Source organism: Acipenser ruthenus, chromosome 32 (assembly GCF_902713425.1).
Source record: "Acipenser ruthenus chromosome 32, fAciRut3.2 maternal haplotype, whole genome shotgun sequence".
NCBI lineage: Eukaryota > Metazoa > Chordata > Actinopteri > Acipenseriformes > Acipenseridae > Acipenser > Acipenser ruthenus.
The window spans coordinates 3,963,712-3,976,646 of NC_081220.1; positions in this window are offsets into that span (position 1 = coordinate 3,963,712).

The window sequence follows — 12,935 nt, forward strand, 5'->3', positions numbered from 1 at the left end:
TCACAGGAAAAGCACCGGCATGCCTGCGGTAGCCATCCATCAGGTTGACAGTGGCAGGGGTAGGGCATGTTTAATACAGGCATCTTTGTTACAGTTTTACTAATTCTAAAATAAGAAAAAAATGAAGACCCAATATTTCCACTTTTTGACTGCCTATTGCCCCCTACCGCCCCCTGGTGGATGGTAAGTGTAATGACTAGGTATATTACAAATACTAGTCGAAAGTACTTCACGCTGCGTAGGGGTGATTTGATGAATCAAAAGTCACGTCTGTACTTTCTAAGGCATTTGTTTTTAGATCTTCAAGGTTGTATTTAAAAAATATATCCTGAAATTAAGTATACAAAACATGCAGTAAATATCTCATGCACAAGAAAAGAGGGGTCAGTGGTAATGTACAATGCTAACAAGAGGTAAGACATTTACAGCTAGACAGGCACTTCTGTCAATTACAATATTTCTGACAAAATTATTTTGCTGTAATTGCATCTACAATTCCATTTGTTGCCGTGTAAAAGCTGAATAATGTATGAGAATTGCTGAAGGTTAGTGCACTTCACCAATTGAATCACTAGAGGGAGCACGTGTGCCACAATTCAATCGTGCTTTAACTTAACTAACTAATTAATTATGGCTGATCACACAAAGTGTCTCCTTTGCATTAGTATTTTCAATACTCGTTTCTCATTGTAATTCATGTCAATATGCACGAGAATTAATTCAACTTCCCATTCAGAATGGAATCCAACATTCCAGTACCTAATTTAGCAAATTAGTTTTACCATGTTAATTTAGTTTAGACGTGACGTACCAAACTAATAATATGTTATCAATCTCAATTGATTATATATTCAAATTAACTCAGAAATGGATAATGATCAAATTCTCTGCATTTACGAGGCAACTCCTTTGAGTTGCACATTTCAACAAACAAAATACATTTCTTACACACTCTAAAACAGGAAGTTATATTCTATTCCTAGAACAGTTTATCCACTAACTTGGTGGCATTAACTACAGTTAATTTCTCCAGTCATAAAGTATTTAATATGCTTAAGAAGTAGTCAATCTTTGTTGGTGAACGCTGCAGCTTCTCTCTCTGGATCTGAAGTTCCAATGAAAGAAGACAGTACTTTGCTTTAAGTATGCATTGTATTGCATCGGCTTGCAATAAACCAATAGTTCTTTTCAAATGGAGATCAGCTTGTTGATTTCCAAGTCTTGAGGCATTATCGTTGTTTTCGGCAGTTTTCCAACTGGAAATAGTTCAGTTGATCAGACGTAACTCAGTTCAGATAACGCTTTGCAATTGAAAAATTATGTAGTTCGTAAAAGTGTTCTCATTGCAATTTTTCTGTTCGGCTAGTACATGACCTTAGGCCCAGCTGCTGGTTATGCTTTAGTCTGTTTCGTGGATCGACGTGGAAACCAAGACCCGCTTTCAGATCGAGGCAGTGTCCCGTTTACTGTTTCAGTCTCTTGTAGGAAAAAGAGCTAGCTCAGAACATGATTTTAGCGGTTTTCAGAACATTGGTTCTTCCTTGCCTTCCGTGAATTCAAGCACTTATGCTCCCATGACTTCAGAAACTTTCTTCAGAGCAGTTCAGCTTTAATTTCATTTCAGACCTCCCACTTCCCTTCAGAAGCACTTCTCGTGACTGTCTAAGTTCAGAGACTTGGTTCTCTGTATGGAGTCTTCGGTCTCATCTCTCACTTCTCTTCAGAAGCACTTCTCGTGACTGTCTAAGTTCAGAGACTTGGTTCTCTGTATGGAGTCTTCGGTCTCATCTCTCACTTCTCTTCAGAAGCACTTCTCGTGACTGTCTAAGTTCAGAGACTTGGTTCTCTGTGTGGAGTCTTCAGTCTCATCTCCCACTTCCCTTCAGAAGCACTTCTCGTGACTGTCTAAGTTCAGAGACTTGGTTCTCTGTATGGAGTCTTCGGTCTCATCTCTCACTTCCCTTCAGAAGCACTTCTCGTGACTGTCTAAGTTCAGAGACTTGGTTCTCTGTATGGAGTCTTTGTTCTCATCTCTCACTTCCCTTCAGAAGCACTTTTCATGGCTCTCTAAGTTCAGAGACTTGGTTCTCTGTATGGAGTCTTCGTATACATCTCTCACTTCCCTTCAGAAGCACTTCTCGTGACTGTCTAAGTTCAGAGACTTGGTTCTCTGTGTGGAGTCTTAGCTCTCATGTTGGGAGACTGTTTCTCTTGTGTGGAACGCGCGCTCCGTTTCCTGCCTGGAGCTTTCTTGTGGGAATCGCGTTGTTTGAAAGTCGCGCGGCTGCTTTTGTCGTTCTCTCTTCAACCCTGTCATTGGTTAGTTTGTTTATTTTGGGCTGTGCCCGAGTCATGGGGGTATTTCTCATTGGTTGTTCTCTTTCCAAGACGGCCCATTGTTCTCAATTGGTCTGCTGTTTCGCCCCCTGTCAACTGAATTTATGAGATGGACTGTTTTCTGTCCAAGGTGTCAAAGCACCCAAAACTGTCTGGCTTGCCTTCTGCAAGATATTGCCAACGCCAAAGGATTCATTCAGTGATGGGGGAAGATAAAGCCCTTGTCCAGCAGTTAGTTTATGACTCTTTTTAAAAGCATTCTTTGTGAGTGGGGGAGTTTGTGACCAGAAACCAAGTAGACACAGAGAATGGCTTTATCTATATATTTCAGTTCTGGTAATTTCATACACAGAATGATATTATGACCCACTCTGAAGCTACACACATTACTAGACCAGTTTTTAGCTGGTGGTGTCACAAGTTCAAACAACACCTTAGTTTGTGGCTGATGACAAATGCATATTAGATGTTATCATTGGATATAAACCTATGTTCATAGAAGATGGTTGGTTTGGAAAGTACCGGGACTTAAGGTGGATTTGTTATTTTCAGCCAGCAGAGACCTCTAGAGACTGCTAGCTAAAAAGTACAGGGCAGAAAGTTCAGATGGCATGCAAGCTCATGTAACACTATTAATAAGTATCAATAATAACAACACAACAAACTAGCAGGCTTAATATTCACAGCCAGATACTGGACCGGATCCTGCTTTTGCTGTAGCTGAGACAAATAAAAGTTAATAAAAAGTTTCAGACACACTAGTTCATAAAAAGGTCAATGTGGAATTCTTTGTAAGTCAATGTAAAGCTACACAAAGTAAAAAATGTTTAAATGCGGGCAAGCAAGCTCTCTTTCTTCGGGTCAAGAGGAAACCCATCTTTTTCTGATCTCCTTTTGCTTCAGATCCCTTCTTCTCCCCCTCGAACAGCACAACCTGTCCCCCTGTAATGCACCAAAACTTCTTCTGTGTTCTCCCCATACTTTATGCACAACTGAATTAGACAAAGATCCTGCCTGAAAACCTGTGCTTATTCTGCATATTTTCCACATCAGGCCAGGCCTAAGGAGCTTAACTAGCCTTGTGACAAAACACAAAGCCATTTTTCAGGAACAGTGGCTTGTAACCTGGTTCCAGGACTCCAGGACACTTAGAACATAAGAACATAAGAACATAATGGGAGACCACATCAAGACAAGGGCAACAACTCAGGTAAGACCACTATTAAATGTATTTATCTTAATGCTCAGAAACAAAATGTTAGAACTTGAAGCTACTGCACTAACAAGTAACTACGATGTGATAGGTGTTACAGAAACTTGGTTGTCTGAGAGTGATGGAGACAAATATAATATTAGTGAGTACACACTGTATAGGAAAGACAGGCAGGACAGAAGAGGCGGAGGGGTAGCGCTATACATAAGAAATAGTCTTGAAGCCCAGGTGTTAAATCTGGACAAAGAAAACAATGCAGAATCAATATGGATCAGAATAATGGACACAAATTCAAAGGGCATAATAATAGGAGCATGCTATAGACCGCCAAATTCAGACGCTGAGCAAAATAATCTGTTATACAATGACATTCGAAATGCATGTAGAAAAGGAGAAGCCATACTAATGGGGGATTTCAACTTCCACTGTATAAAATGGGAAAACCCGATGGGGGGCACGACGGACGAAATTGAAATGGTGGAAATGACAAATGACTGTTTCCTAACGCAATTTGTCAAGGCACCGACTAGAGGGGAGGCATGCCTTGACTTAGTCTTTTCAAATAATGAAGACAGAATAACTAAAACAGAGGTCAGAGAGCCATTGGCAAACTCAGACCACAACATGGTCTCATTTGAAATATTTTTTAAAACCCCAAAAGTAATGACTAAAGCTAAGGTTTAAAATTTTAGAAAAGCAAACTATGAAGGTATGAAACAGAGACTAACAGAAGTAGATTGGAGTAAAATAGAGAAAACATCCACAGAAAAAGGATGGCTGTTTTTTAAAAATGTAGTACGAGAGGCACAAAACAATTACATCCCAAAAGTAGACACATCTAAATCTAAAACAAAATGGCCAAAATGGTTTAATAGATCAATTTAAAAAAATATTCAACGAAATAAGGCACTTTACAGAGCGTTTAAAAGGGACCAAAAACAAAAGTACACAGAAAGAGTACTTGGAACTGCAAACACAAGTCAAAAAGGAAGTTAGAAAGGCCAAGAGAGAGATAGAAATCAATATTGCTAACGGGGCTAAAACCAATTCCAAAATATTTTTCCAATTTTATAACAGCAAGAGAACATTCAAAGAGGAGGTTAAATGTCTAAGAGACACAAATGGCAAAATCATAGATGAAGAAAAAAAAAATAGCAAATATATTAAATGATTACTTTTCACAGGTTTTTACAAAGGAGGACACGGACAACATGCCCCACATGTCGAACTGTTCCTATCCAATTTTAAATAACTTTAGCATAACAGAGGCAGAAGTGTTAAAGGGACTAGGAACTCTTAAAATAAACAAATCCCCTGGGCCAGATGAGATCCTCCCAATAGTACTCAAAGAAATGAAAGAAGTTATTTACAAACCGCTAACCAAGATCATGCAACAGTCTCTTGACACAGGGGTTGTACCGACAGACTGGAAAATAGCAAACGTAATACCGATCCACAAAAAGGGAGACAAACCCTAACCAGGTAACTACAGACCAATAAGCCTGACTTCTATTATATGGAAACTATAATAAGATCCAAAATGGAAAATTACCTATATGGTAACAATATCCTGGGAGACAGCCAGCATGGTTTTAGGAAAGGGAGATCGTGTCTAACCTGCTTGACTTTTTTGAGGTTGCAACATTGAAAATGGATAATTGCAAAGTATACGACATGGTTTATTTAGATTTTAAGAAAGCTTTTGACAAAGTCCCGCATAAAAGGTTAATTCTCAAACTGAACGCAGTAGGGATTCAAGGAAATTCATGCACATGGATTAGGGAGTGGTTAACATGTAGAAAACAGAAAGTACTGATTAGAGGAGAAACCTCAAAATGGAGCGAGGTAACCAGTGGTGTACCACAGGGATCAGTATTAGGTCCTCTGCTATTCCTAATCTACATTAATGATTTAGATTCTGGTATAGTAAGCAGACTCGTTAAATTTGCAGACGACACAAAAATAGGAGGAGTGGCAAACACTGTTGCAGCAGCAAAGGTCATTCAAAATGATCTAGACAGCATTCAGAACTGGACAGACACATAGCAAATGAAATTTAATAGAGAAAAGTGTAAAGTATTGCATGCAGGCAATAAAAATGTGCATTATAAATATCATATGGGAGATACTGAAATTGAAGAAGGGAACTATGAAAAAGACCTAGGAGTTTATGTTGACTCAGAAATGTCTTCATCTAGACAATGTGGGGAAGCTATAAAAAAGGCCAACAAGATGCTCGGCTATATTGTGAGAAGTTTTGAATTTAAATCAAGGGAAGTAATGTTAAAACTTTACAATGCATTAGTAAGACCTCACCTAGAATATTGTGTTCAGTTCTGGTCACCTCGTTACAAAAAGGATATTGCTGCTCTAGAAAGAATGCAAAGAAGAGCAACCAGAATTATCCCGGGTTTAAAAGGCATGTTGTATGCAGACAAGCTAAAAGAATTGAATCTATTCAGTCTTGAACAAAGAAGACTATGCGGTGATCTGATTCAAACATTCAAAATCCTAAAAGGTATAGACAATGTCAACCCAGGGGACTTCTTTGACCTGAAAAAAGAAACAAGGACCAGGGGTCACAAGTGGAGATTAGATAAAGGGGCATTCAGAACAGAAAATAGGAGGCACTTTTTTACACAGAGAATTGTGAGGGTCTGGAACCAACTCCCCAGTAATGTTGTTGAAGCTGACACCCTGGGATCCTTCAAGAAGCTGCTTGATGAGATTCTGGGATCAATAAGCTACTAATAACCAAACGAGCAAGATGGTCTGAATGGTCTCCTCTCATTTGTAAACTTTCTTATGTTCTTATGTTCTTATTTAATCTGAAATCATGTGAACCACTTTTATTGCACACAGATGGACTCCATTTAACTTATTGTGTGAATTCTGAAGGCAATTGGTTGCACCTGAGCTTATTTAGGAGTGTCATAGCAAAGGGGTGAATACTTATCTAATGAAGACTTTTCAGGTTTTTATTTTTAATTGATTTGTTTTTTCACCCCCCTCTCCCATTTTTTCACACAGTGAAAGTGTTGAGTAGGTTTGTGTAAATCAAAGGAAAAACAATCCCATTTAAATGCATCAAGATTTCAGGTTGTAACACAACAAACTGTGAAAACGTCCAAGGGGGTGAATACTTCCTATAGGCACTGTACATCCAGTTCTAATTTTAAACCGGAAAGCATGTTTCTTGAGATGTAGTACGGGGGATGTTTTTGGCTGACGTCCCTGAGATCTGGGAATTCCACTGGCTTTTCCACGCTCTAACCTCCTCTTTCCCACTTCTATGAAGTCTGTATTCCAGCTGCAGCCATGCCCAGGAGGAAAGACTCAGTGAGAGACTCCAGTGAGGTGAATGGCAGGAAGGAGCTGATTAAATACATGTGAGTCACAGCACTGATGCAACAGCGCTGCTCGGAGACACACAAATAAAACAGCTGTGGCCAAGCGTTTTGTATCACTGACAATTTTAGGATTGAGACAGTAATACAAAAGAATATATATATGAACAGAATTTAGATATTTTTATAACATCATGTAGTCAAAGAAACTACAAAATGATATCGCAAAAGTCTGCCAGAAGGAAGCCATAATAGCAGTACAGTATTTCATGTTAGACTTCGAAATGTCACATTTTTCAATTAGTCAGTTTTTTGTAAATATATGGAAAACCACAATAATTCAATATGTTAACGTAACATTATTCAGCAGTTTCCATTCGACTTTATGAAACAAAATGTGTTACTTCTATAGAGTGATGCAAAACCTTTGGCTGTAGTTTTTTTTTTAAGCTTCAAATTTATTATAATATTTTTTTCTTGTCCTTTTACTTTATGTTGATATCTCTCGGTTTCTGTTGAAAAACTCAGAGATTGTTATTTTTGCTAAGCATGTGGGGAGTCGTGCGTGATTTTCAGTGGTATGATATAACAATACCTTAGAAAACAATATCAACTGTTATGTGGACTTTGTGGTGTTTACAGCTATGGCCAAAAGTGCTGCAGAACCTTGTAGAATTAACTCATTTTACTTCATAAAGTCAAATGAAACCTGCTGAATAATTTTAATTACTGAATTACATACCGCTTTGGAGTTTTCCATATACTGCCAAGAATTGAAAAATGTGACATTTCGAAATCTAGCATGAAATACTGTACTACTGTTATGGATTCTGGTGCACTTTTGCGATATCATTTGGTATTTTCTTTGATTACATGATGTTGAATAAAATATCTAAATGATGTTCCTATAGTTCTTTTTTTAAATAGTATGTCTCAATCCTAAAATTCTAGGTGATGCAACTCTTTAGCCATAGCTGTAGGTGTTGGGGCCAATGAAGGTTAAACTAATGTCAGGAGCACACTGCAGACACTGTGGCTCAAGCACAGCTGCAACCAACAGAGGAACAAGGGATTGATAAAGTGGGGTACATTGACCTCGTGTAGAAGAGCGGAATGCTCTGTGTCTGGAACAACATCGTAACTCAACTTTTGCAAGACATTGAGTGTTTAGATATTATTAGGAAAGCAGCGTGTAAGCAGAGTTCACAGAGTTCATCTTCACACACACGCAGTAAGGTAAGATATATAAGACAGGCACTCATTAGTGCGAGTGAGGAAAGCTCCCCGAATCCTCTCCTGAAGACAGACCGTCTCCGTACCTGAGCTTTCTCCCAGAGCATCAGGTAACCGATCATCATCTGATTTCTGTTTATAACTAGGCGCCACATTGTTGTGTCTCGCTCTATGTGTTTAAATGAAAACTCACTGACATGGCAATTGGTCGCTGCTTTTCAGACATCAGATTTGTTTCCTTACATAGGGGATAGGGTTATAGAAATGATATATGATACAGTGTAAATAGCTCAGTGTGAACGGGAGAGAAGGAATCTGAGCTGCAAATCTACCTTCCGACCAGGAAGGGCGCTGTGCAAGGTGGTACACCTTCACAGGGATGGGCCGACTCGATGGTAATATGGAACCAGAAGTAGGCCATCTAGGGGAAAGGGTGTAGCTGTAAGACTGCTGAACAGCTGCATTGTGATCCTCTGTGTGGTGTGCGGTGATTGGATAGAGCGCGGCGCCACACTGATCTCAGGGAGGAGTTCAGCAGTACAAAGGGGACGCAGCTACAGGAGTACAGCCTCTTACACTGACACGCTGACGAGCCGGAGCGCTGCTGAACAGCTGCATTGTGATCCTCTGTGTGGTGTGCGGTGATTGGATAGAGCGCGGCGCCACACTGATCTCAGGGAGGAGTTCAGCAGTACAAAGGGGACGCAGCTACGGGAGTACAGCCTCTTACACTGACACTCTGATGAGCCGGAGCGCTGCTGAACAGCTGCATTGTGATCCTCTGTGTGGTGTGCGGTGATTGGATAGAGCGCGGCGCCACACTGATCTCAGGGAGGAGTTCAGCAGTACAAAGGGGACGCAGCTACGGGAGTACAGCCTCTTACACTGACACGCTGACGAGCCGGAGCGCTGCTGAACAGCTGCATTGTGATCCTCTGTGTGGTGTGCGGTGATTGGATAGAGCGCGGCGCCACACTGATCTCAGGGAGGAGTTCAGCAGTACAAAGGGGACGCAGCTACGGGAGTACAGCCTCTTACACTGACACGCTGACGAGCCGGAGTGCTGCTGAACAGCTGCATTGTGATCCGCTGTGTGGTGTGCGGTGATTGGATAGAGCGCGGCGCCACACTGATCTCAGGGAGGAGTTCAGCAGTACAAAGGGGATGCAGCTACGGGAGTACAGCCTCTTACACTGACACGCTGACGAGCCGGAGCGCTGCTTGTTTATTGTGTTTGTTGTATTTTGGCAGACAGAGACCATGGGAGCTGAAGCTGCTGAGCTAGCACTACCACCCAGAGCACCTGCACTATCACAGCACTACAAACAGATTACAGCACCACAGAGCACCCCGCCTGCACCCTGGACCTGGATTTATTGTGTTTTGCTTTATTATTGTTTGAGACCCACCGTTGGATTCCCCAATGACATTGATGGTAGAGGGGATCATTTGTAAATAAAAAGGGGACTCTGTAAATACACCCTCTGTTGTGAACACTGCTTAATTCCTACACCACTCATATCCTTACACTCAGGCACAGAGCCAACCATTGTTCAGTGTTCAAGCTTTGAAACATTTGGCCTCAATACATTTAGTAGGCCAGTTATTTTACCCAGGCGTCTCTCCCCAGTTCACAATGTCCCTCACCACAGCTCCTGAGAGGAGAGTGGCTGACAACATTCTCGACAAATAACATTGTTTCATCTCTGGCTTGCAACTTGTTAAATATAGAGATATATTCATGTATTTTTGTTTATGACTGTAAGTCGCCCTGGATAAGGGCGTCTGCTAAGAAATAAATAATAATAATGTATGAATCGGTCTATCTATCTATCTATCTATCTATCTATCTATCTATCTATCTATCTATCTATCTGTCTATCTATCTATCTATTTAGTATGTGTTTACTTATTGGTTTGTTTATTTTCAATATTCAGCTCTTTGTTAGAGGTTGTTTGCTTGTTAGATTCTATGGCTGGGGTGGGTGTGATGAAGGGTGGAATTGAATGAAAGTGGAGTCCTCACTGCGGGCTGTCAGGGTGCGGAATCCTCCGCCCCGGGACTCTGATTCCTGGCAGCAGCAGCCCTGGCAGGTGCCTCGATCCTGAATGGATTTCCTGTTTCCTCCTGACTCTGCCAGGCTTGCTACAGCATTCAGCCCCTTGGGGGGAGGGTTTGTCCTGTGAGGTGCTGCACTGGCTCTCTCCCCTGCATGATAATAATGTGCTGTTGTTGTCTCTATCTGAGCAATGATCTCATACAAAGTGCTGCTTGAAATGAACCCCCCGTGAAAAGCTGATCCTACTGATCTGGAACGGACCACTTCAGAGGGGATGACTGCTGCTGCCACACATTGGTTTTAACTAACAGAACAAGCATGGCAGTAACATACACCCCCCGCTGTAAACTCAGAATCAGAGCTATCAGTATGATGAAAAGGTTCACGACCATGACGTTTATCAACAGTATGTAGAGTATAATATATACTATAGAACAACAATGACCAAGTATAATATATAATATAGAACAACAATTACCAAGTTTTATGGCCTTTTGACCAGCGATTATCCAGATGTATGCCAAAATGTATGTGTGATGTACAAATGGGCAGACACCCCCATAGTAATGTTGTTGAAGCTGAAACCCTGGGATCCTTCAAGAAGCTGCTTGATGAGATTCTGGGATCAATAAGCTACTAACAACCAAACGAGCAAGATGGGCTGAATGGCCTCCTCTCGTTTGTAAACTTTCTTATGTTCTTCTTATGTTCTTATATTACCCCAGAATCTGATATTCTCAGCAGCTTGTGTTAAATAATGCTGATACCAAGTGTCATGATAACTGGATAAGTGGTTCTCCAGATATGTACCAACATGTAAGTGTGACAGACAGACAGACAGACAGACACACAGACATACAGACACACAGACAGATAGACAGACAGACACACAGACAGACACACAGACACACATACACACAGACAGACAGACAGACAGACAGACAGACAGACAGACACACACACAGACAGACACACACACAGACAGGCAGACATCTGCTTTAAATTTTGTTATTAAGTATGCATTTTCATTTGAAAACATATCTGGTACTACATAGGTTAAAGAAATCTCTGTTTGCAAGCCATGCTTTCAGACAGGGTCGCACTTCCTAGGTCACCTGGAGAGTGAAATTGTCCCCGCCCCTTCAACAGCTTCTTACCTGTCATTAACCAACCAGGTCCCTCCCCTATTAACTGACACGCCAGTAACATGACCCAGAAGATGTAGGTGTAACATATTTCCTGAGAGTAAGCTATCACGAGTTCAACTGCACAGACCGCTGTAGATAAATGCAAAGCAAGATGTATAGAATGATAGCTGCAGTCACTGTAAAGATCATTCGGTATACTAAACAAACAAAGACATTGAAAGTAGGGGCTGCTGACAAAATATTCCAAATATATATTGCCCTGATTCTGTAGGTCTCAGATTTCCCTATATGAAAGACGCACACATTATGGTAAAGGTGAATTTGATTTCTTAATGGCAATGTGTTTGAAGCTGTTGGTGAAGAATATTTAATGGAACGCTCCTTGCAGAAACCTCCCTGCTGCTCTTCCGGTCGGCTTGGTAAAGTCGCATGAGAGGATTAGCATTGAAAACACATCAGGCACAGGAAATACAGCGATCTTTTCAAAATGCGCTCAGTCATAGTCTAAAAAAACCCAAAATATTCAAAATCGAGAAAAGAGCGCAAGAGATGTTGGCATAACGTCTTTTAAGGACATTTAACGAGACGTGTGCGTCTTTCACAGAGGATCATGTGGGGCTAATGCATACTAGGTGCTTTGTTGGCTATATGTACTTTAACTGCAGCACTGAATCTGAAACAAACCAGAAAATGACATGAAGGAAACTCTCAGTGTTATGTTTCCTATCCATCTTCATTGCAGACAGCCTGCTTGGGCAAGTTCCACTTGAGGAATGAGAACTTGGCTCCTTTCCAAAATCTCAGTGTCTGCCAAGAAATTATTTATTGTCAGCAAGTTCCCCCAGGTACTCTTTTTTTCAGATCCAGTTCTCCCTGGGGTAAACACACGATGGGTTGGGCCTCAGTGTGTGGGATAACGCTTACCAGCTGAAGAATTGAAGACACACAGACCTCTTAAAGCCCTTGATAGTAATAGTAGGTGGTGTGTACAGGGAGGTATGAGGAGGGTTGTGCCAGAAATCCTTTCATAGACAGCTGATCACAACCTCTTCCCTTCTTAGTGACAGCCATGGTCAGAGTTGCACTTACAAAATCTATCAGAAGACATTGAAACATTTGACTAGGGCGACTCTTATTACAGTTTCCCTGAGCAAAAGCACAGCAAAGTGTAATTAAAACATGGCAAACTATGTTACATGCATAGTATAATAAAAGCACAAGAAAACTGCAAAATGACCGTGCAGAGGCACTGTGATAAACATGTAGAAGGGATTATTCAACTCTACAGTGGCCCTGGTTCTGTGCCGTGCAGAGGCACTGTGATAAACATGTAGAAGGGATTATTCAACTCTACAGTGACCCTGGTTCTGTGCCGTGCAGATGCACTGTGATAAACATGTAGAAGGGATTATTCAACTCTACAGTGGCCCTGGTTCTGTGCCGTGCAAGAGGCAATGCTGCACCATTACATAAACCAGCTGATCCAGTTCCAGAATGTGATGACCAGTACATACTGGTGCAGATGTACACACAACCCGAAACTGAACGCAAAACAAAGCAGACAGAGGGGACGGAATTGAAGAAATTGACAATGTTA